General features: G+C 40.4%; 1 protein-coding gene across 3 annotated transcripts in view; it reads right to left on the bottom strand.

Annotated features, from left to right (window-relative positions):
* The window catches only part of SOCS5 (suppressor of cytokine signaling 5), a 99,885-nt gene extending 83,702 nt beyond the window's left edge, over positions 1–16,183 (bottom strand). The window contains exon 1 of one of the 3 annotated variants that reach the window (XR_002734029.1): positions 15,624–15,811. The gene's annotated coding sequence lies outside the window, so the exon portion shown is untranslated. Of the gene's footprint in view, positions 1–15,623; positions 15,894–15,960 lie in introns of those variants that run through there. The other 2 variants (XM_023223857.1, XM_023223856.1) reach the window with 2 other exon arrangements.
* Between the last annotated feature and the right edge of the window lie 6,716 nt (positions 16,184–22,899).

Raw genomic sequence — 22,899 nt, 5'->3', positions numbered from 1 at the left:
CCAACAGGAAAGATAAAATAGAATCATAAAAAATAATCCATCCAAAAACAGGTAGAAAATCAAGGAAAAAAGAAACAACACGTACCAACAGAAAACAAATAGTAAGATGGCACATTTTCATTCAACTGTATCAAAATTACATTAAGTGCAAATGGTCTAAGCCATTGGTTGGCATAGGGGCATGGCTATGTTCCAATAAAATTTTATTTACATAAACAGGTGGCAGGCCAGATTTAACCTGCCAGCCATAGTTTGCCAACCCTGGTCTAAACACATCAATTAAAGGAGAGATTATCAGACTAGATAAAAAAAGTGAGACCCAACTACATACTCCCTACAAGAAATCCACTCTAAATATAATGATATAAATAGGTTAAAAGTAAAAGGATGAAAAAGATATATCATGTAAATACTAATCAAAAGAAAAGTTTGTATCAGACAGAGACTTCAGAACAACGGAAACTACCTGGGATAAAGAGGACCATTTCATGATGAAATTCATCAATAAGACTTAATCTTAAATGTGCATGCACTCAACAGTGCTGTAAACTATGCTTGAAATAGGAAACAAAACCTAATAGAACTAACTGAAAGAAGAGACAGACAAATCCAAAATTGCAGTTGGAAACTTCAACCCTCCTCTCACAATAGTTGACAGAACCATAGACAGAAAATTAATAAAGATGTAAGATATAAGAAAATCAGACTAACCTAACTGGCATTTATAGAACACCCCACCTAGTAACAGTACCCATTGAACATTCGCCAAGACAAACCATATGTTGGGCCATAAAATAATCAAAAAGTTTATACTGGTTGAAGTTATTAAGAGTATGTATGTTCTCTGATCACTATGGCATTAAATGAAAACATAGTAACAAAAGGATACCTGAAAAATACCAAATATTTGAAAATTATTTGGAAACATTTTTTCAAACAACCCATGGGTCAAATAAATTACAAGAGGACTTTAAAAATATTTTGAATGGAATAATAATTAAATCATCAATATCTGTGGGATGCGGCTAAAGAATGCTTACAGGGAAACTTATAGCTTTAAATGTTAATAATTGTTTTTTAAAAGGAGTTTTGAAAATCAATGATCTAAGCTTTCACTTAAAACTAGGGAAAAAAGAGCAAATTAAACCCAAAGTAAGGAGGAGGGAAGGAATTAAAGAGCTCAAATCATGAAACGGAAAACAGATAAACCACAGAGAAAAAGCAATGTCAAAAGTTGGTTCTTGGAAAGGATTTATGAAATTGATATTCTTTTCTCAAGTTAGATTAATCAAGGGGAAAAAAAGAGAAGAGGGATCCAATCTCAAGAATGAAAGAAGGAAAAGATCCTACTGACATAAAAAGGAAATACTGTTTTATAAAATTCATAATTTATTTTCATGCTGATAAATTCAACAGATTCTCCAAAACACAAATTACCAAAACAGACATAAAAAAGAAAAAGAAAATCTGAGTAGTCTTATATTTGTTTTAGACCCAGAGACTCATTCTGTCACCCACCCTGGAGTGCAGTGGCATGATCACAGCTCACTGCAGCCTCGATCTCCCAGGTTCAAAGGATCTTCTTGCCTCAACCTCCTGAGTAGTTGGAACTACAGGTGTGCACCACCACGCCTGGCTAATTTTTAAATTTCTGGTAGAGATGGGGTCTGCCTATGTCACCTAAGCTAGTCTCAAACTTCTGGGCTCAAGTGATCCTCCCGCCTCCGCCTCCCCAAATGCTGGGATTACAGGTGTTAGTCACCATGCTAGGCCTACATTCATTCTTTTATAAATTAAATTCCTTAATTAAGAACTTTCCACAAAGAAAACTACAGGTCCAGATGGCTTCATTGATAAATTCCATCAAACATTTAAGAAAGAACATCAGTTTTACCCAAATTCTTCCACAAGATAAGAGGAAACGCCTCCTAATTCATTTTATAAAGTCAGCATAACTCTGATACCAAAACAAGATAAAGGCCTTAAAAACAAACAAACCACAGACCAAGAATAATCCCTCACTGAATCCAGAGGAAACAAAAACAAAAACAAAAAACAAAAACAACAATACATCTCAACCAAGTTTATTTCAAGAATGCAAGGTTGGTTTAATAATCAAATACTAATCAATGTAATTCACCATCTTAATAGAATAAAGAAGAAATACCAATAAGCATCTCAATAGATGCAGAATCATTTTTTAAGAAAGCTAAACATCCACTTATGGGGGAAAAAAAAACCTCTAAGCAAAGAGAACTTCTTCAATCTGATAAAGGACATCTATGAAAAATGTATAACTAACATATACAATAGTAAAAGAGTTCTTTCCACACTAAAAAAGATCTAAATAGAGCTATATTATGTTAATGTTAAGATGTTAATTCTCTCCAATTCATACATTCAAATGCAACCCTAATAAAAATTCCAAAAGACTTTTTTGTAGATATTGATAAGCTGATTACAAAATGTATGTGGAAAGGTACAATTTCCACCTAAAAAAAGAAAAAGTCTAAACAATCTTGAAAAAGAACTAAACTGGAGAAGTTCTATTACCTTATTTCAAGCCTTAATGCTACGGTAAATCAGGACAGTGTGATAATGGCAGAAAGACAAACAGATGAACAGAATAGAGTTTAGAGACAGATCCACACTTACTCCATTAACTGAGCTTTAACAAGGTGCCAAAGCAATTAATGGGGAAAGGAAAGTATACTGTGTTAGAACAATTAGCTATCCATATGGAGGCAAAAATCTAATCGTAACTGATAACTCAGCCTCAATACACAAAAATTACCACCATAAAGCATCTGGAAGAAAACACAGGATAATATCTTCACAACTGTGGGGGTGGCAAAGATTCTTAGACAGGACCCAGAAAATACTAACATAAGAGGAAATATTGATAAAATAGATCACTAAATTCAAAACTTTTGTTCATCAAAAGATGCCACCAAGACAACGAACAGTCAAGCCACAGACTAGGAGAAAAATCTGTAATGCATTTATGTGACAAAGAAGTTGTATCCAATTAGTATACAAATCCTAAAACTTAATAGTAAAATGACATAAAATTGGTGACTGGCTAGTGTCTTGAACAGACATATCACTAAGGATGATAAGCAAAATAGCCTATAAGCACATGACAAACTGCATGACATCAATAGTCACAAGGAAAATGCAAATTCAAACCACAATGAGATAACCCAGTAAGATGACTAAACCAAATATTGATGATAATAAGAAACAGAACTCTCACGGATTGCTAGTGGGAATGTAAAATGGTAAAACTATCTCAGAAATTGAATTGTTCTGCAAGTTTCTCATAATGCTAAACACAGACCTACTTTAAAACCCAGCAGTTCCACTTCATGTATTGACCCAAGAGAAAAGAAAACGTGTCACAAAAAGACTTACACGAGAATGTTCATGGTAGCTTTATTCACAACAGTTGAAAACTGGAAACAATCTTTTCCACAATAGTAATATTCATACAATGGAATACTATGCTACAACTAAAAGGACCAATTATTACATGTAACATGGATGAACCTCAAAAACATGCTGATAAAAAGAAGCCAGACTCAAAAGAGTACATACTGTATGACTCCATTTATATAGAATTCTAGAACAAAGTTAACCTTCAGTGAAATAAATCAGAACAGTGACTGCAGTCACGGAAAAGGAGAAACAGCAAAGACTCAATGGGAAGGGAGCACAGGGACTCTTTCTGGGTGACAGAAATCATAAATTACAAAGAGGTATTAATTGTCCAAACTAATCTTGAACTTAGGTATATCTTGAACCTGGTATATATCCCTATTTACATCCTTAAATTTTCTTTTTTAGTGTAGAAAGAACTGTCTTGGCTGGGCGTGGTGGCTCAAGCCTGTAATCCCAGCACTTTGGGAGGCCGAGACGGGCGGATCACGAGGTCAGGAGATCGAGACCATCCTGGCTAACACGGTGAAACCCTGTCTCTACTAAAAAATACAAAAAAACTAGCCGGGCGAGGTGGCGGGCGCCTGTAGTCCCAGCTACTCCGGAGGCTGAGGCAGGAGAATAGTGTGAACCCGGGAGGCGGAGCTTGCAGTGAGCTGAGATCCGGCCACCGCACTCCAGCCTGGGTGACAGAGCAAGACTCCGTCTCAAAAAAAAAAAAAAAAAAAAAGAACTCAGTCTTTCACCACTGAACATGATGTTAGCTATAGGTTTTTAATAAATGCCCTTTATCAGACTGAAGAAGTTCTCTTCTATATTTAGTTTGCTTAGAGTTTTTTTTTCACAAGTGGATGTTTAACTTAAGGTAATTAAAGATATTTAGTGTATGGAACTGTACATACACTTAATATCTGTGTATTTCACTATATGTAAATTATACTTCCACTTTTTAAAAAAATTAAAGGAGGCCAGGTACGGTGGCTCACACCTGTAATCACAGCACTTTGGGAGGCTGAGGCGGGTGGATCACAAGGTCAGCAGTTCAAGACCAGCCTGAGCAACACGGTGAAAGCCCATCTCTACTAAAAATACAAAAATTAGCTGAGAGTGGTGGCACACACCTGTAATCCCAGCTACTCAGGAGGCTGAGGCAGGAGAATTGCTTGAACCCAGGAGGTGGAGTTGCAGTGAGCCGAGATTGCGCCACTGCACTCCAGCCTGGGCAACAGAGCAAGACTGTATCTAAAACAATTAAAAAAAAAAATACATAATTAAAGGAAAACAACAACCAAAAACTGAAATTCTATCTTCTTACTCTTTGCCCACCCTCTAGAACAGTATCTCCTACACTTTGGTTTGAGGACCATATATATCAGAATCACTTGAACCCTTGCCTTAACTTTTAATGAATCAGAATTCAAGCATGGGGGTGGGAGACTGGAAATCTGTATTTTAAAAATGAGCCCCAGGTAATTCTCATGTCCAGGAAAGTTTAAGAACTGCTGTTATAGAAGAATGTAAGGAGAAAACAAAAATATACAAGGGATTTAAAAATAGTATGAAAATTAAGTAATCAGTGCTACAAACATCATAAACTGTAACAGTTGTCACTGCCCCTAAATTGCTATTTAAATTATGTTACAGTATCCTCTGTTCTTGTTCAATTTTCTACTTACTGCTTTAGGGAGTTGCAATTCCAAATTTTAGTCTTCAATCATCTAACCACCCAAATTTCTCATTAATCCCAACTCAAAAGTGCAATTTAGGTAAGAACTCTTGTTCACCAGGTCCTTCGCTTCCCCCTGCTGCCCCACCCTTAATGTTCTATTACTTTCTTGGTACTGTTTTCCCCATCTCTTAATAGTGTTATTCCTACTTTTCTCTGCACAGCCTTGTCTTTCTACCTCCTTTAAAACATAATCCAAAACTCATCTTTTCCACTAAGTGCTAAACACCACCTAAGTCAGATTCTTGCCAAATTCCCTTCAGCACTTGAAGATCTTCCTCCTAACAGACATATTTATTTTACTGAAATTGGACATCTCATCCTAATGACAAATTAACCCCATATCTTGCTTAGAAAGTAGAACCTTTGGGGGAGAACTGAAAAGATTACAGCCTCTTCTCTCAAGCTGTTTTTATTTTTCCCTCTTTAAGTTGCTCTAAGGGGCTGGAGAGGTAAACAGGCAAAGAGGGAAAGAGGCAAGGTGCTAGTTGCTTGGGGATGCTCTGGAATAGACACACAAAAAAGTGAAAGCCTGTAATGCCCACACTTTGGGAGGCCAATGTGGGCGGATGGGAAGGTCAAGAGATTGAGACGATCTGGCCAACGTGGTGAAACCCCGTCTCTACTAAATATACAAAAGTTAGCTGGGCGTGGTGGTGCATGCCTGTAGTCCCCACTACTTGGGAGGCTGAGGCAGGAGAATCGCTTGAACCCGGGAGGTGGAGGTTGCAGTGAGCTGAGATGGTGCCACTGCATTCCCGCCTGGCGACAGAGCAAGACTCCGTCTCAAAAAAAAAAAAAAAAAAAAGACTTCAGGATTCAGTATCTGTTCAGACCACTTCACAGCCCAAAGAAGCAAACAGGGATTCCAAAAAGAAATTCTAGTTGAGGGATAAGGAAGTGCATTTGTGCATTTGTCTAAGAATCCTGTATTGTTCTGGATGGCTAGCCAGGATACTGAAGGCAGGAAGAAAGATCCCAATTGGCACAGTGTTTCAAGGACACACAAACATTTCTGGCTTTCTGGCAGCAAATATTTTTCTGTATTTTTTGTAAGGCTAGGTAGCAGAGTTTGGGGTGGCAATGGGTAACAGGTTAATATTATGAAATGTCTACACTCTTGAACTAAGTACCAGTAATGGCAGTTACTTTTTGTTCTGAACACATTATCATTTACATATTATGGGCATTACTCATCTATTTTCAACTACAAAGTATATGCCTTCAAACTCATATCTATAAACCTGACTACGCTCCTGATCCAGACCCGTATTTCCAACTGACATTGTGGTATCATTACTTACCTAAAAAGCATTATCACTTACCTGAAATTAAACTCAGTATTCTCTCTCTCCCAAACTTGCATATATTATTCCATTGCCAAGGCAGGAACCTTATACTCATACACAACTTCTATCACCTTCTAACATTAACAAAATCTGGAGGACTCAAACTTTTAAGTATCTCTGAAGTCAGCAGTGCTCTTGTTTCCAACCCCACTACAAATTCCTTAATTCAGACCATCCTGAACTACAGCAGAGCCTTAAATGTCATCCTTGACTGTCATCCATCTACCACAAGCCAAAGAGAATTGCTTCATTCACTCACCTTGCCCATGTGTATTACATACAGTCCCTCACTTACAATTTGGTTCAACTCACAACCATTCTGTTTTCCATTTTCAGTACAGTATTCATTAAATTATATAAGATATTCAACACTTTATTATAAAATAGGCTTTGTGTTAGATTATATTGCCCAACTATAGGCTAATGTAAGTGCTCTGAGCACATTTAAGGTAGGATAGGCTAAGCTATGGTGTTTGGTAGGTTAGGCATATTAAATGCATTTCTGACCTAGTGATATTTTCAACTTAGGATGGGTTTATCAGGACTAACCCCATTGTAAGTTGAGGAGCATTTGTATTTGCTCAGTAATTATCTGGTAATGGGTCCAGTCTTTTCTCCTCCAGAATATTCTCTTTATTACTGCTATGATCAATTTTCTAAAACACAAAACTGTTCGTGTCACTTCCCATCTATAAAACTAAATAAAAATCCAAACTCCTAGTATGGCTACATACAAAACCCTTCACAATTTGTTCCCCTCCTGCCTCGGTCCGAGTCTGATTTCCTAATTTTCTTTTGTACTAATTTAGAAAAATCAAATAGCATCTTCCTCCTTAAATACTACAAGCTCCGCCTCCCGGGCTGACGCCATTCTCCTGGAGACTGTAGCTGGGACTACAGGCACCCGCCACCTCGCCCGGCTAGTTTTTTGTAGTAGAGACGGGGTTTCACCGTGTTAGCCAGGATGTTCTCGATCTCCTGACCTCGTGATGCACCCGTCTCGGCCTCCCAAAGTGCTGGGATTACAGGCTTGAGCCACCGCGGCCAGCCGCTTATTTCATTTTTATGAGCGCTCTTACACTATTTACAATCATTAGCTAAACCTATACAGAAGTAATGAGTGAAGAAACAATCAGACAACACACCAATTCTCAATTAGCTTATTTTCATAGCCTTATTAACATGGCCAATATAGACTAAATGAAAAGTGATTAAAATGTTTCAACTATCTCCTGAGCTTCCACTTTACAGTAAATTGATGTTAAAATTCTTCCGTTATAGATGTAACACCTACCTTTTGATTGACAGGCACAAAGAGAACTATAATTCAACTTTCTCCACATTTGTCCTTTTCCTCTCATCTTTAACACCTCCCTTCCCCACTTCTCCTCCTCTACCTTCTGTGCTAGTCCTGCCACCTAAATTTTCACTGCATCCTCTTTGTCCACTCTGCAAAAGGAACATCAGTATTCCTCTATCCTCATTTGTACAGCATTTAAAATCTGTAAAGCATTCTTACATACACTTACTCACTTGATCCTTACAATCTTACTTTTTGAGATTCCAAAATCAAAGGCTGCCCTTGGTACTTTCTTATATTTTATCTCAATTTTGAGGAAACTGCAGTTCAAACAAGTTCAGTGACTCATCTAATATACTGCTATTCCCTCTGCCTGCAACTCCACAACCCCTCTTCACTGGCTGATCTCTCAAGACACAGTTCAAGCTTTCCTCTACCTCCAGTGCAAGAAGAATGTTATGCTTATTTCCATGCCATCCTAATGTTTTTCACATCACCACTTTATACCACTAGAACAATCCAGGTCTCTGGACTCCTATTCTGGTGACTTTTCAATTAAACTATATTTTCCTTGTTAATTAATGTTCCTTTTATTAATGTAACCATTCAGCATTTTATAAAGTCAAGGGGAGAAATGTCAGGGGTCACCAGAGGTGACTAAAACTGTACACCAAGACATTCCTAGTTTTCCTTAAAAATCAAGAATTTAAGGAATGTCTCTAAATCCTCTCAAAGTATTTAGATACCATCCTTGTGGTAAAATGACATCCAAAGCCGACCACAGCAAACAGTAAAAGAGCACTTCACAAACCCTAAATTAAATTATTACAAGTTTTAAGTGCTGCCTCCTAATATCCTGGGAAATGTCTACGATTAACAACCAAAAGACTAGCACATTAGTCCCAACTCTACCACACATGGGCTGACGGGAAAGTCACTTAACCTTCCCATGTCAAACTTGCTCTTCTATAAAATGGGATAATGCCACCCACCTTTCTGAACTAAGAGAATTAAATGAAAGAACGGTCATAATAAATCACTTAGCCTGGAACATAATAAACAGTCAAAATACGATAACCCGTTTATTATTTTTATATAACATCATTTTTATTTTCAGAACCATGCCCAACATGTTTAACATATCCTTGGACTTTCTGGCCCAGCAACAACCACAATAAATGCCTTCAAGGAAGTCTTCTACATAACTTCTGGATCCCATTCCTGGGTCACAATTCAGGTCCTGTAAATATAATTTGGAATATCTTCCCCTAAATGCATTATCTTGTTCTGTGCCACATGAAAACTCATCAGAAGATATCCCTGTAGCTTCTCCTTGCTGGCTTGGCTTTTAACTACCTGGAACGCACATGGAGTCAGCTGCAAATCTGGCAACTGTCACTGCCAGTCCATCTTTTAAATCATTTATAAAAATGTTAAATAAAACTCATCCTAGTACTGATCACCTGAAGGATAATGGGGTTGGACTGCTGTTCTCATGTAAATAGCCAATGTCAAAAACTAAATAATTAGATAAATGAGCTCCCCTTTGGCCATATGCATATTTTAACCGTAAGAAAGTGCTTGAGCTTCTCCTTAAAAGATTGTATTTAACATTCAGTGGGTTTATCCTTCAGCTTTAAGTACATTTCAGACGCTCTCCTGTCTGGTAATCTGTAGGAAAAAACAAACTCAGTTTCTTCACACTGTCCTTCAACAATCAACACAGAAGACTTTTGTGACCTCAAAACATACGTGTAGGGATTTCTCTCTACCAAAAAGCAAGCAATCAATTCTAAAGCGACTGCCAACTGGGTGTCCTCTAATTCAAACCCATTCTGACACCAGCTACACCTAGTGAGAGGGGGAGACTGCACAGGTTGAGGACTCAGTCCCAAAAGACTGAGCCCTACTTCTGATGCCAATCCGAAGCTCCATTATTTTACCTGTGCTTCTGACCAACCAGCTATAAACTGGGTTTCCTACAACCCTCTCGTTGAGTTTGATTAATTTGCTAGAGCAGCTCACAGAACTCAGGGAAACACTGTAAAGTAAGTAACAGTGTTTTACAACACTTTTGCTGGTTATTACAAAGGGTATTTTAAGGATACAAATAAACAGCCAGAAGTAGTGATAAATACAGCAAGGTCTGGAGTGCAGGCGCTTCTGTCCCCATGGGGTTGGAGTGGGCCATCCTCCCAGCACACGGATGGGTTCTTGTTCATCTTCCTGGAAGCCCCCACAGGTCTGGCCCTCTCTTCTCCCCAGTGGTTGGGAGGTGGAGTTGAAAGTGCCAACCCTCAGAGCCCAAGGCTGATTTCCCTGGAGGATCAACACCTCCAACCAGTGTTTACCCAGGGATTTTCCAAAAATAGCCTCATTAACACATGCTCAGGTGTGTTTGAAAGGGCTTGTTGTAAATAACAAAAGACTATCTTTCACCTTTATTGCTCAGAAGCGGTTTCAGGGCTGCTTCAGGAACCAAGGATAAGGGGCCAACTGCTTTAACAAAAGATATTCTTATTGCTCTAGTGCTTAGGAAATAACGAGGCTTACAGGAGCTGTGTTGAGCCAGGAACCACAGCCGAAAAGCAAACTGTATACAGTACATAATAATACTACATCCTGATGCAAAGGTGTGCCAACCTGTGGGATTCAGGATTTACACTAGGGTTAAGTTCCTACAAAATCCAGTTTACCTCAACACTTTTCTCTATCCAACCTCCAATTCTTATCCTAACTCCCCTTCCTCCAACTACCTACCATATACACAGGTCTGACCTGCAGTTCCCATATCATTTCCATTCCATCATTCTAGTTTTCATCGTTCCATTTTCCCTATATCTATTATTTAAATAAACTTCCACCCTTTTAAATTGCTTGAAATACTTCTAACTCAAGGACACTGCTCAGAATAGGAAGACTGGACACTGTTCCTGTTTATAGTCATCTTCAAATAAAATAAGGAAGTCAATTTAAAGACAATCCCAGAGCACACAAGCCCATTTCAAATACAATTTAAAAAAAATTATCTTCATTACTGCTTCCTCTTTCCAGCTTTGATAAAAAGATTACTGTATGAAAGTTCATCAAAGTAAGTTAAATTTAATTTTGGTGTTAAGCAGCATATGAACCTGTGAAAATATATTCTTGCTATATTATATTTCATAATACAGTATGGTCTCTCTGAAATCATTCCCTACAATTTTTCACCTACATGTAAAGGCAGGCAACTAATTCTCAGGTCACTAAGATGCAAATTTATCCAATATTAACATGAGTCAACAATCCAGCCTAATTACCCTTTCAAGATTACTTCTGCTCTAACCAGATTCAAAAGCCCTCCTTCTCCCCTCCCCTTGAAAGTAGGATAGCTGGCTAACTCAGATGAAGAATTTGTTAAGATGGACAAGGCAAATAATTCATATTTTCCCTCTTTCATTCTCTAACAACTGCACTGAAGCTAAGAAAGTAATTTGTACAGTCTACACCTACTCAGTTCACATATCCATGAATTTTAAATATGAATAACAGCCCATTCACAATGGTATAATTATCTTTAAATGTATAAAGAAAACTCCAACCTAATGAAAAAATGAGCAATGGTTGGTTATATTTTAACATGACATGTCTTCTAAAACCATATTTAACTAATTTATTCACACAATTAGATTATGTAATAGACTTGAAGAAAGTACCTATGAAATTCCTAAAAGTATGTCATGAATGCAATAAACGTCCAATAAATTGTGGTAACTTCATAATCCTTATTATAAGCGTTAACCAAAAGATTATTAGAAATTGGTCACCCTTCACACACTAAAATTCTGTATCAGTGAAAACAAATAAATAACTGTGGAAACTTGTGATGGCTACATGTGACTTTCTTAGCCCTGCTAGCATCACTTTGGACTGAAGAGTTGGCCCAGGTATTTATCAACTGAAGTACCACCAAAAACATGCCTGCCTGAGATCTAAAACAATAGCAAGACTACTACTAGTACAGTAACAATGCTTTTGAGCTATAGCTTGTTTCTAATTTTAATCCCTCACCTGTGAAATAGCCTCACTTCAATGAAACTCTAAAAATAAGAGCAATTAAAAGACATTATGTGAGATACATTTAAAAAATAATGAAAATTAATGTTAAAACATAGTCATTAAAAAAGAGCTCTTGCAAAACAGATAAGAAGTTACATATTGTGACAGAAGGCAAAGATGCTGTAAGGAAAGACCACAAAGATGCATGAGAATCAAAGTTAAAAGGACTACAGATGGAAGAAGGGCTGTTACAAAAGCAACAGAAAAACCTGAGAAGGCAGAACCATTGAACACCAAGAGAAATTCACTGTTCTTTAGGTGATACACCATTAACAAAGATTCTGAGATAACTTATGACTCAAACTATCACCGTCAAAAACATGTGCTAAAACACATGGTCATGACACTAGTTGGACCTGGGTTACAGCAAATTAAAAAGAACCATGTGTTATAAAATTGGAGTCACACAAATTTTATCACTAAAATCTCAGCTTAATGAATGAAGTCATCAAAATATTCACTTAATAGAAAACAGGGTTCAATGATTTTCCCATGGTTCCACTGGCAGAGAAGAGCTGCGATCAATAATTAATAATTCTTGACTTATAATTCCTGACCTCCTCACCTAAGCATACCCCGCAGGTCTCTAGTACTTTAGTACTGTATTTTCACTAGAATACCTGCAATTCAATTATTAATATTTTTGTTCTAGAATAATGAAACTGCAACAAAGATCTCCCAATAACATTCAGAAACACTAACACATTCACTCTAATTTGATATGCAGACCTAATTAAAGGTCCAAGGTAAGCAGAGGAGAGCAATACCAAACCTCAGAGCATCATTTGCACAAGCACCCCCTTACCGAAGACTATGATTTGATTGTGCATTTTTCACAACTATGATTTGATTGTGCATTTTTCCAGGAATTTTTGTAACTTGAAAGTGCACGTACAGCAAGGAAATAAATGGGCACACAACTGCCTAATTACACTTAATGAACCACAGAGAATAATGTCTAATATTTGCTGTACCCTTTCTCTGTAGTAGGTAGGCACAGTTAAACCTCACCACTATGCTGTGAGGTAGGTACTTTTAACACCCTCCCTCACAAATGAGTAAACTCAGGTACACAGTGGTTAAATCACTTGCCTGAGATCATGTGAAGGGGCTGGGATACAGACCGTGTCTTTCTGTATTACAACTATGATAGGAATGACGTATTCATAATGATCATGTAATTCTACTCTCTTTTTAAAGGTACTAAACCCATTTTAACAAAACCCCCACACTAACTGAATATTATAATAATTTTCATATAATTTACTTTCAAAATATAAAAGCCTTTTGAATTTTGAAAATCTTTTAAGCAATTAATTTTTAGCATAAAAATTATAGAATGCTAAACTACTCTAAGACATTCATTGAATATTTTCATCTAAATGACAGTTTGTCTCTTTCCAATGACAGGGAACTATCAGCACTAACACTAACAATGCAGTGTATTGTTTTAAACTTTTAAATAAAAGCTCACCCAGTTTTACATAATGTCACGGATAAAAGCAGTCAACTCAAACTTCTTCATCCTTAGAAGGGAACAATATCACAAATAATCCAAAAACCATTAATAGTTGGCACATGAATACTTTAGAAATAAACAATGTGAAAGTGTTCAGTAGAAAAATCTCTGTGCTGGAGTCCATAGACCTGCCCACCAATCCTGGCCCCACCACTAAATAGCAATTTAATCCCTTCAACTGCTCTGGGCCTTGGTTTCCTAATCTGCAAAACATCATCTCCAATGCTACCCTTCCAGCTCTAGAAGAAATGTGACTCATACACATACATCTTTTTTTCCAAGCCTCCCATTCTCATTCTGTTTAGTTATTACTACAACTTCACAGCCAGTAAGTGTTATTTTTCCTTAGTTCCACAAAAGGAGAAAACAGCCCAGTCTAACTAAACAAAGGTGATAGGGGAAAGCTTTCCTGACCACTGGTTTGCCATAGATGATTCTCAAGGTGAATAATGTAGAAGCTATTATAATGTTAAAAGGTGTTAGGTTTCAAAATTTTAGGCTACTGTTTTGCATGCCAGTACATTCTCCCTGAGGACAAATAGTAAAATTCAAGGACAATAGGGAGAAAATACATATAATTATCCACTAGTTATTCAAGAACTTAGCAGGTGCCAACTGAAAATATTAACACCTTTTTTGCAGAAATGTTTTCTCTGATGGATAAAATGGCCAAAATATGATCTACAAATTTTTCCAAAAGATGTTCAAGAACTAATCAGCTTTCATTTTGTAAACCGTAAAGTACTCTGCAAATGTAAAAAATTACTAACATACATAAAATTAAGAAAATATTCGTAAGATTAAAGATCTCTTCTCAGTGAAATGAAGAACCGCCACGGACAGCAACAGAGGTGCACTCTGGGGACCACCACTGCCTAAACCCGGTGTGCATTTTCTATGTTCCCAACCCATTCTCAAGAGTGCTATATAAATGAAAAATTATTAAAATTAAACTAAACAACTGACATTAAGATTACCAATTGCTAGGAAACTCAACCTGATTTTAGTATTGCTTAATAGAGTTGCTAGCTTACCACCTCCTTCCCAGTCAACACAAGTTAAAATATTTTAAAACTTCTATAGAATCTGTAGTTCAATTTTGCATGATCTTGTAGAGAAACGAAAGTAAGGAAAAGAAAGAATGTGAATTACTTATTAGTCTTCCAGAATAACAGTCAGTAGTACATAATAGCACAATCCATTCTAAATGTTAAATAGGGAAGAAGTCACCACTATGGATAGAGAGGTTGCTACAAGAATTTCAAGGTGTAGTTATGAGAATTTCCAGAAAAACTTGTAACTGATAGAATACCATCAAACATACACATACATTTTTCAATAAAAGATCATTGACAAAGTCCAGCAGCCAGGCACCCTTTAGTTGGAATGCCACAAGAAACGGTCAAAATTTCCTTGTGACTCCAAACCCTCAAGCCTTTCAAAGTTCAGAATCAAACCAAGATGTACTTACACTGTTTTTTAGCATCCTTCTTTAAATGCAATTCCCTCTCCACAGAGTCACTTCGCTTCTCCTACTCGGATGCCCAAACCCCACATCAAAGACTCTTAGGAGCCCAAGCAGTTGCAGAGGGGTCTTCCAGCTCCCGCCTCCGCATCCCTTACTCACCTAGGTTAGTTAAACCTCTCGGGGCACTCAATTCATTTCCCACATCTATACTCCTCGGTTCCCTTCCTCATCCCCCAGAGGATCTTTTCTCCTCGACCTTGAAGACCCCCAGATCGGGCTCTTGGAGCCCCAGGTGACTTGGTCGGTGCTCCCTTGCCTTCAGCCTGCGTAACTGCTTCAGTCTCCAGTGGCCTCCCCGCGACCCCCCACGACCCCGATCACGAATGCCCTCCTACTGGCCCCGGACGACTCCCTTCCCCTTAGGTACCCCACGTTCCTCCAACCAGAAAAACAATTCCACAGAAATGCATCGAGAGCCTACTAAGCGCAAGCTCCCACTGTGCGCGGCATGGTCTGCACGGGGCTCGCGGCCCGGGCTCGCCGTCCTTTCCCCGGCCAGCCCATCCCAGCCCGAGGCCGGCGCTGCCTCAGCCGGGGTGCGGGGGCGACAGCCGGGGGCGGAATGAGCCGGGCGCGGGCACTGGGGCACTGAGAGGCGGCCGCAGACAACGGCGCGGGGGCCGGGGTCCAGGCGGCGGGCCGGGCGCGACCGCAGGGACACTCACCGTTCGGGGCGCGCGGGGCGGCCTCATCCAGGGCACCTGCGGCCAGGCAGGACGGGCCCGGACGGCGCAGTCACCGACAGGGCGAGTCCGCCTGCCCTCCGGTGCGTCCTGTCCCCTCCGACTGCCCAGCGAGCGCAGCCTCGCTTCCTCCGACGGAGCCCGGGGACCCCAGCTCCGCCGGATGCCCCCGCCAGGCCCCCACCCCCTTCCCTGTCGCCTCCCCCTCTTCACCCGTTTCCCCTCCCCCCTCCCCCCAACCCCCACCAGAATGGAAAATACCTCCCGGGGCGGGGGGCGGGGGGCGGGGAGGGGCACTCCTCTCTGAAGGGCAGCCTACCGTGACCAATAGCAGGCGGGGCCTTAGAGGGGCGGGATTCCTAGCGGCCAATCCGGAGGCGGGTAGGTGAAGGCCGAAGGAGGGAGGCAGGGCGCGAGAGTGGGGCGGCCCTGGAGTCAGGGAGGTCCGGCCGCTTGGGTGCGCGCTGTGCGCGGCTGCCATTTTGGAGTCGGGCAGCTGCGACGGCGGCCGTGTCCGGCCAGGGAAAGGGAGGAGCCAGTCAGGTGGGAGAGAGGCGGTCACGTGGACCTGAGAGGCGGGGTAAAGCGGGCTGCGGCCCGAAGGGAGGGGTCGACGGCGGGGAGTCTCGGTGGGCGGGGGGGGGGGGATGTCACGTGGTAGGAGAAGGTCCAGCGGTGGGCTTGTGGGTGGAAGGTCAACCTGAGGTAGCAGCTGGGGGAAAGCTTTGTCCCTGGTTTCAAGTGTTAGGGAGAAGGAGAGGAAAGTGCTGAATGGAGGGCGTGAGTGCCGGGTAGGAAAATGTGAATGAGTCTCCCTAGCGCCCTTCAGCATGGAGCCACCCAGTTAACAAGTTCCAAGATCCACGGGAAACCGGGCACCTCCTGCAATTCAAATATTCCCATCCCCGCCCCCAGCTGCCACAAAAATGACTCACAAATCGGAGGGAGGGGTGTCGGTCTCCCTCGTTTTGTCTGCATTTTATGTGGAAGGGCCCCCTCCCTGGAAATGGCTGAAAGGATAGAGGAAGAGAAGCATAGTTCACGCCTGCAAGGGCTGTTCCCGCTGGCTTTTTTCTTCTTCTTCTTTTGGTAGACGGTGTCTTCCTGTGTTGACCAAGCTAATCTCGAACTCTTGGGTTCCAGGGATCCTCCTACCCCGGCCTGCCAAAGTGCTGGGGTTACAGGCGTGAACCACCGTGCCCTGCCGCACTAGCCTTTTAGAAACCTTGTCGTCGTTCACAAACTTACTGGTCACTTCATAAGTGTTAGACATAACCTTGATGATGTTTCAGCGCCTCAACTTAATAAACCAAAAAGCTTTCCTGTGAGACTAACTCTCATCCTTTATTTAAATTCATCCCTTAAGTACTGGCTAAGTTATTCTCCCAACTAATCCACTGAAAAGTGCTTCTCTTAAGGCTACCAGTGACACCCGTATGACCAGGTTCAAAGGTCGATATTTAGTCATCCTGCTTGGTCTCCTGCAGTGGATTTTGTGGACTACATGAAGCCTTTTTCTCTTCCCTGATGCACCCCTCACCCCACTTTTCCCAACACCCTAAACCCTCAGATTGTCTTTCTGTTCAGTTAGCTTTTCTAAATCTGTGCTCTGTTGACTCTTAAGCCCAAGGATCTGACCCTCAGTCGTCTACTTAGTGGGCATGCAGTCGTTTCTCTGCCCACTGGGTGATCTGATGGCTCAACAGCTGAATGTATGTTTAGTGACGTCCAGATCTTCAGGTATAAGTGCCTCTTGGGCATCTGCACTTGCAAGCCATGATGTCTCCAGGTGGGACCTCATATACCCTCTGAGGTTCAAAAAACCTGCTCCTCCTCCTCCTTTCCTTATCTTTTTTTAAATAACAACCATCCACTTACTTGCCCAAGCCAGGAACCTGGGAGTAGCCTTTCATGCCACTTCCTCACTGCTCTAATATCTCCCCACCTCTTCTAACTTTATTGTGTTGGTAATATTTACTAAATGCTTTCTCCTGTTCTACTGCCACTGCCTCACCTGCATCATTTATTTATTAGGCCAGTACTTAACTGAGCACCTTACTATGCACCAGGCATTGTTTGAGATGTTCAGGATATAGTGGTGAATAAAACTGACAAAGTTCCTGAGTGGGACAAGACAAATGGTAAGAGAAAATTAGTAAATACATGAGATAATTCAGGGAATGATAAATATTATGAAGACAATAAAGCAGGGAAACTGATAAGAACTTCCCAAGTTGTTGCTCAGCTCTTCACTGATGTCCATTCCCTCTTCCTTCTGCTTTCTTCTTGCTCTCCAAGAAGAGACTGCCTTGATTGTTTCACCTAGTGTGTTGATTCCATGCCCTTTCATCAGCCAGGACTTTCCTCTATCTTTATATTTTTATATTACAGCTACCTGAATGCAAATCCCTCAACTGGACGTTAAGCTATTTGAGGTCAGGGTTCATATCTTACACATCTTTGTACCCCCACAGTGCCTTAGCTCAGAATGGGTGCTTGCAAAATGAGTATTAAATGAATTGGTGAGTCCCCTGACACCTGAAGCAGGCTACCACGTAAGTATCTCCAGCCCAAATGAGAATGAAAAGGTCAGTGAACCCGCCTACCTGAGTGTAGCAGTGGTGATGCCTGAAGGCAAGGGACAGAATTATGAATGATATCACCTGTTTTGGTCCCTTCTGAGCCTGGGACTGCATGATCCTGTGCCCCATGTGTGGCAGTAGTTGCTTCATAAACGCTACTTTACTTGACACTGCCAAGTACATGCAAGCAATTTAAAAGTACTCTTTGTTTCTGATGATGAGCTTCAAACCCAGAAAACTCTGGGTGAACTGCCAGGATAGGCCCTGCAGGAGAAGGCTGCAGTTGCCACTTCACTTTGTATTTCCAGGCCCTTGGGTATTGCACCCCAACAGGGAGCAAGATGTTGCCAGTTCTGTCATAGTAATTGTAATTAAATCCAAGTTCTGGCAAAGGGCAGTACGTAATTATGAAGTATTATTATGGTTTTTATCATTATTAGGCACCCAGCTGCCCAGCCCAGGAAACCACAGTAGTAAAACACTGAGAAGCCAAGCTCCTTTCCCAGCTGGCATGAACCAATACCAGGTGTATTGGCACATCATCCTGCAGCTTCACACTCATCAAGATGAGACTTTCTGTCCCCTCTTTTTGGCAAAATAAAATTGTAAATGAAAGGAAAGAGGAAATGTAAAGAAAGACCTTTGCCACCACCTCTGAATCAAATTCCTTTTTTTTCCATCCCCTAAGAACGCTCTCTCCTCATCCACCTATTTATTGCATAAATCTTTTTCAATTTTATCCTTGACCTGCTAGCTTTGTAAACATCATTCCACCGTGACTCCTGAGAATATATCCCACTGTATTAAGGTGAGAGTACAAAGCACAGGAAAGAGTGTTCAAGAAACTTAGAGACTAAATATTTAGGAAAGGATAGTCAGGTTTGACAAGAAATTTGCCATATATTGAGCACCTACTCAATACTGCCATTGGCATTTTCACATATACGATCTGACTTAATTCATACTACCCTGCAAGGTAGGTTTCATTATCCGCATTTTCTTCAAGATCACAAAGACTTAGTAAGTGATGGAACCAAGATACCAACATAATTAAAGTTTGATGATTGTATACTCATAGTGGATTTGTTCATACTGGTAGCTGAATAGAGGTAACAGATTTCTGTTATCTCTTTCTATCAAAGTAAAAATGGTTTCTTGTACAAAGTAGATTTTGAGCTGAGCACTGAAAGGACAGTTCAGAAGTGATGCTGGGGGAATTATGCCAAATGAGGAGGCTAAATTGGCCATAAGCCTAAAATCAATCAATAAGGAAAGATTTTTTGTTCAGCGATGAGTCACATTGTATTCTTCAAGTACCTTTGTTGTCTCAGTCACAGCAAATGGGTAAGTCAACCCATGTGGTACTGGGTTGGCAGGCATAGGCTGAGGGAGAGTGTGCTCAGGGTGGAGGCAGGTGGTTTGGGGAGGGAATAGGTCTTTGAATGGAGAGATCCCCCAATGGCCAATAAACTGGCATATCTTGCAGTGGCTTCTGAAACAACTGAAACCATGGCAACTTTCTTTGCTACTAATCACTTGTTTTTAACTGATGTGTGTAGAACTATTTCCCCTTAAATAGTTATATAATTAATTTAAACTTAGCTATTTAACTTAAGTCGTTAATTTCATCTTTAAATAGCATAATGTTTGTCAATTTTTTAACAATTCAGTACTTACTATGTTGTACAAAGCAGTTTACTTCTATTAATTTTAGTGGGATTTAAGTTCCAGTAAAATACATGCATTCCTAGTGTACCAGTTTGATCTGTTTTGAGAGATACATAACCCCGTAACTATTACCATAATCAAGAACTAGAACATTTGCATTACCCCAAAAAGTTTCCTTGTGCCTGTTTACAGTAGGAATTTGAATACAACTTGTATTTTGATTACTCTAAAATTCATATCTCCAGATTCAACCTTGTTTGCGAAGTCTAGAACCATATTTTTAGCTACCTGCTCAACATATCTACTTACCTATTACAAACAAGCATCTCAAACCAAACATGGCTAATGGTAAATGCTTTATCTTAGCCACAAGAAAACTCCCATCCCCCACCTACCATTTCTTTCTCAAACCACTTTTTCTGTACTCTCCGATTTGGTTGAGCTAATCATCATTTATCAAAGTCACATATGCTAGAAGTTGTCTAAAATAATCTTCTCTTCCCTGTGTTCTACCTCCCAAGGTCAATAAGTGACTCTAACTCACACATGCATTTTTTAGTAAGTATTTTCCATTTTCACTATCCTCATTCAGACACTTACCCTGCTTGCATGATCGCAAAATCTCCTAACTTGTTTCTTCATGCTCCAATTCATCTACCAATCTGCCACTCTAATTTTCTTTTGAAAGCCCAGATCTGACTGTTTCAGTTCCCTGCTTTCATAGACTACCCAACTGCATACAAAATGGCACAAAATTGCCCCAACCTTCCCTACTGGACCTCTCTGCTACCCACTACATAGAATGTGCTGCTCATTTTCATCTTTCTGTGCTTTTTCATCAAATCTTTGCTTAAAATGTGACTCATTCTTTACCTGAAAAACTCCTCTCTGTCCTTCAAGCCCCATTTAAATGACTTTTCCTCAGTGAAGTCTTTCCAGACCTTTCCAATAAAAATAGTCCTCTCAGTCACACTTAACCTCCTATAACAGGTTGCACATACATTTACCACACTAAATAGACACGGTGATGAAGTAGAACAGGAGACCTGAGTCAGAAGATCTGGGTTTACATTTAAAATATCAGTTATTTGCTGTGTCATCCAAGACAAATCACGTAACCTCTCTGAGCCTTGGTTATTTCACATATAAAATTATAATAAAACCATAGTAATACCTTACCTCATGGGACCCTTGTGGTGATCAAATAGAGTAATTATAAATATGAACATGATTTGCTCTATGCAGATATTAGATATTATAATTACAGAACTATATATCCTGATAGATTTTGAGTGCCTTCAGTAAAAAACCAGTGTGCAATCATCTTTGGTTTTTTTTTTTTTTTTCACTTTTTTTTTTTTTTTGAGATGGCATTTCGCTCTTGTTGCCCACGCTGGAGTACAATGGCACAATCTCAGTTCACTGCAATCTCCACCTCCCAGGTTTAGGTGATTCTCCTGCCTCAGCCTCCTGAGTAGCTGAGATTATAGTCACCCACCACCACGCCTGGCTAATTTTTAGTATTTTTAGTGGAGATGGGCTTTCACCATATTGGCCAGGCTCGTCTCGAACTCCTGACCTCAGGTGGTCCACCTGCCTCGGCCTCCCAAAGTGCTGGGATTACAGGGGTGAGCCACTGCGCCTGACCTGTCCAGTCATCTTTGTATGCCTTCTACCTAACATAGTGCCTGGGCCTCCCTCGATTGGTTTATGGCATAAATTATTGATTTTTGTAGAATCACATTCTCCCAATTAGTCCCTCAATTAACTCTCTTAGCCTACTTTCTTTTTTTTATTTTTTGAGACAGGGTCTCACTCTGTCACCCAGGCTGGAGTGCAGTGGTGCAGTCACAGGTCACTGCAGCCTCAACCTGCCAGGCTCAAGCAATCCTCCTGCCTCAGCCTCCCAAGTAGCTGGTACTATAGGCACATACTATCATGCCAAGCTAATTTTGTTATTTTTTATAGAGACAGGGTCTCCCCATGTTGTCCAACCTGGTCTCCACCTCTGAACTCAAGTGATCCTCCCGCCTCAGCCTCCCAAAAGTGTTGGGATTACAGCCATGAGCCACCATGCCTAGCTTCTTAGCCTACTTTCTACAATGTTTCTTCAAAACCAATCCTGACATCTTCATTTATTTTAATAATTGTTTATTGCCTTTATAATTAGTCACATAAAAAGGTCTCTACAGAAATGAAATAAATATCCTATCCATGTTTAATTTTAAAGGCCTTTATTTACTCAACAAAAACTTTTTGAAGCATTATATACCCGGCCCTATTCTAGGCATCAGACATGCAGAGATGAACACGAGTCTTCATCAAACATACAATATAGTGGGGGCAATAAACACAAACCAAGATTTTCATCTATATAGTCAAAGATGCTACAAATAGCATAGAACAATAACGTAACTGGAGTGGTCATGGTGGACTTCGCTAAGGAAGTAGTGTTTGAGCATCGATGACTAGAAGGAAGTAACTACATGAAAATCAGGAGGGCATTTCAGGCAAAGGGAAGAGTGCAAAGACCCTGAGCCAGGAGCAGGCAAAGTAGATTTGAGAAACTGAAAGATCTTTGTGGCATGACAGAAGCAAGGGGTAGTGGTAGGAATTTAAATCCAACACTTTGGGAGGCCTAGATGAGAGGATCCCTTGAGCCCAGGAGTTTGAGGCTGCAGTGAGCTGTGATCAAACCACTGCACTCTGCCCTGGGTGATGGAGCAAGACCCTGTCTCTAAAACAACAACAACAACAATAAAGATGGCTCCAGATGCATATGGAGAATGCATCCTGGGGTCTTTGGGAGTGAGGATCAGAAGGAAGATTAGTTGTTTTGGTTCAGACTACAGATGTCAGTGGTCTGGATTAGGGTGGTAACACCGAAAATGGTGAAGAGAAGTGGGTTTTAAGGTATGTTTTGCAGGTAGAACTGAAAAGTCTTATTGATGGATTTAATGGGGTGAGTGAGGGAAAGACATGCAATATGACTCTTAGCACTTTGGCCT

Source organism: Piliocolobus tephrosceles, chromosome 15 (assembly GCF_002776525.5).
Source record: "Piliocolobus tephrosceles isolate RC106 chromosome 15, ASM277652v3, whole genome shotgun sequence".
NCBI lineage: Eukaryota > Metazoa > Chordata > Mammalia > Primates > Cercopithecidae > Piliocolobus > Piliocolobus tephrosceles.
Note: the sequence above shows the minus strand (reverse complement) of the source record. Positions and strands in the feature narration are given on the sequence as shown.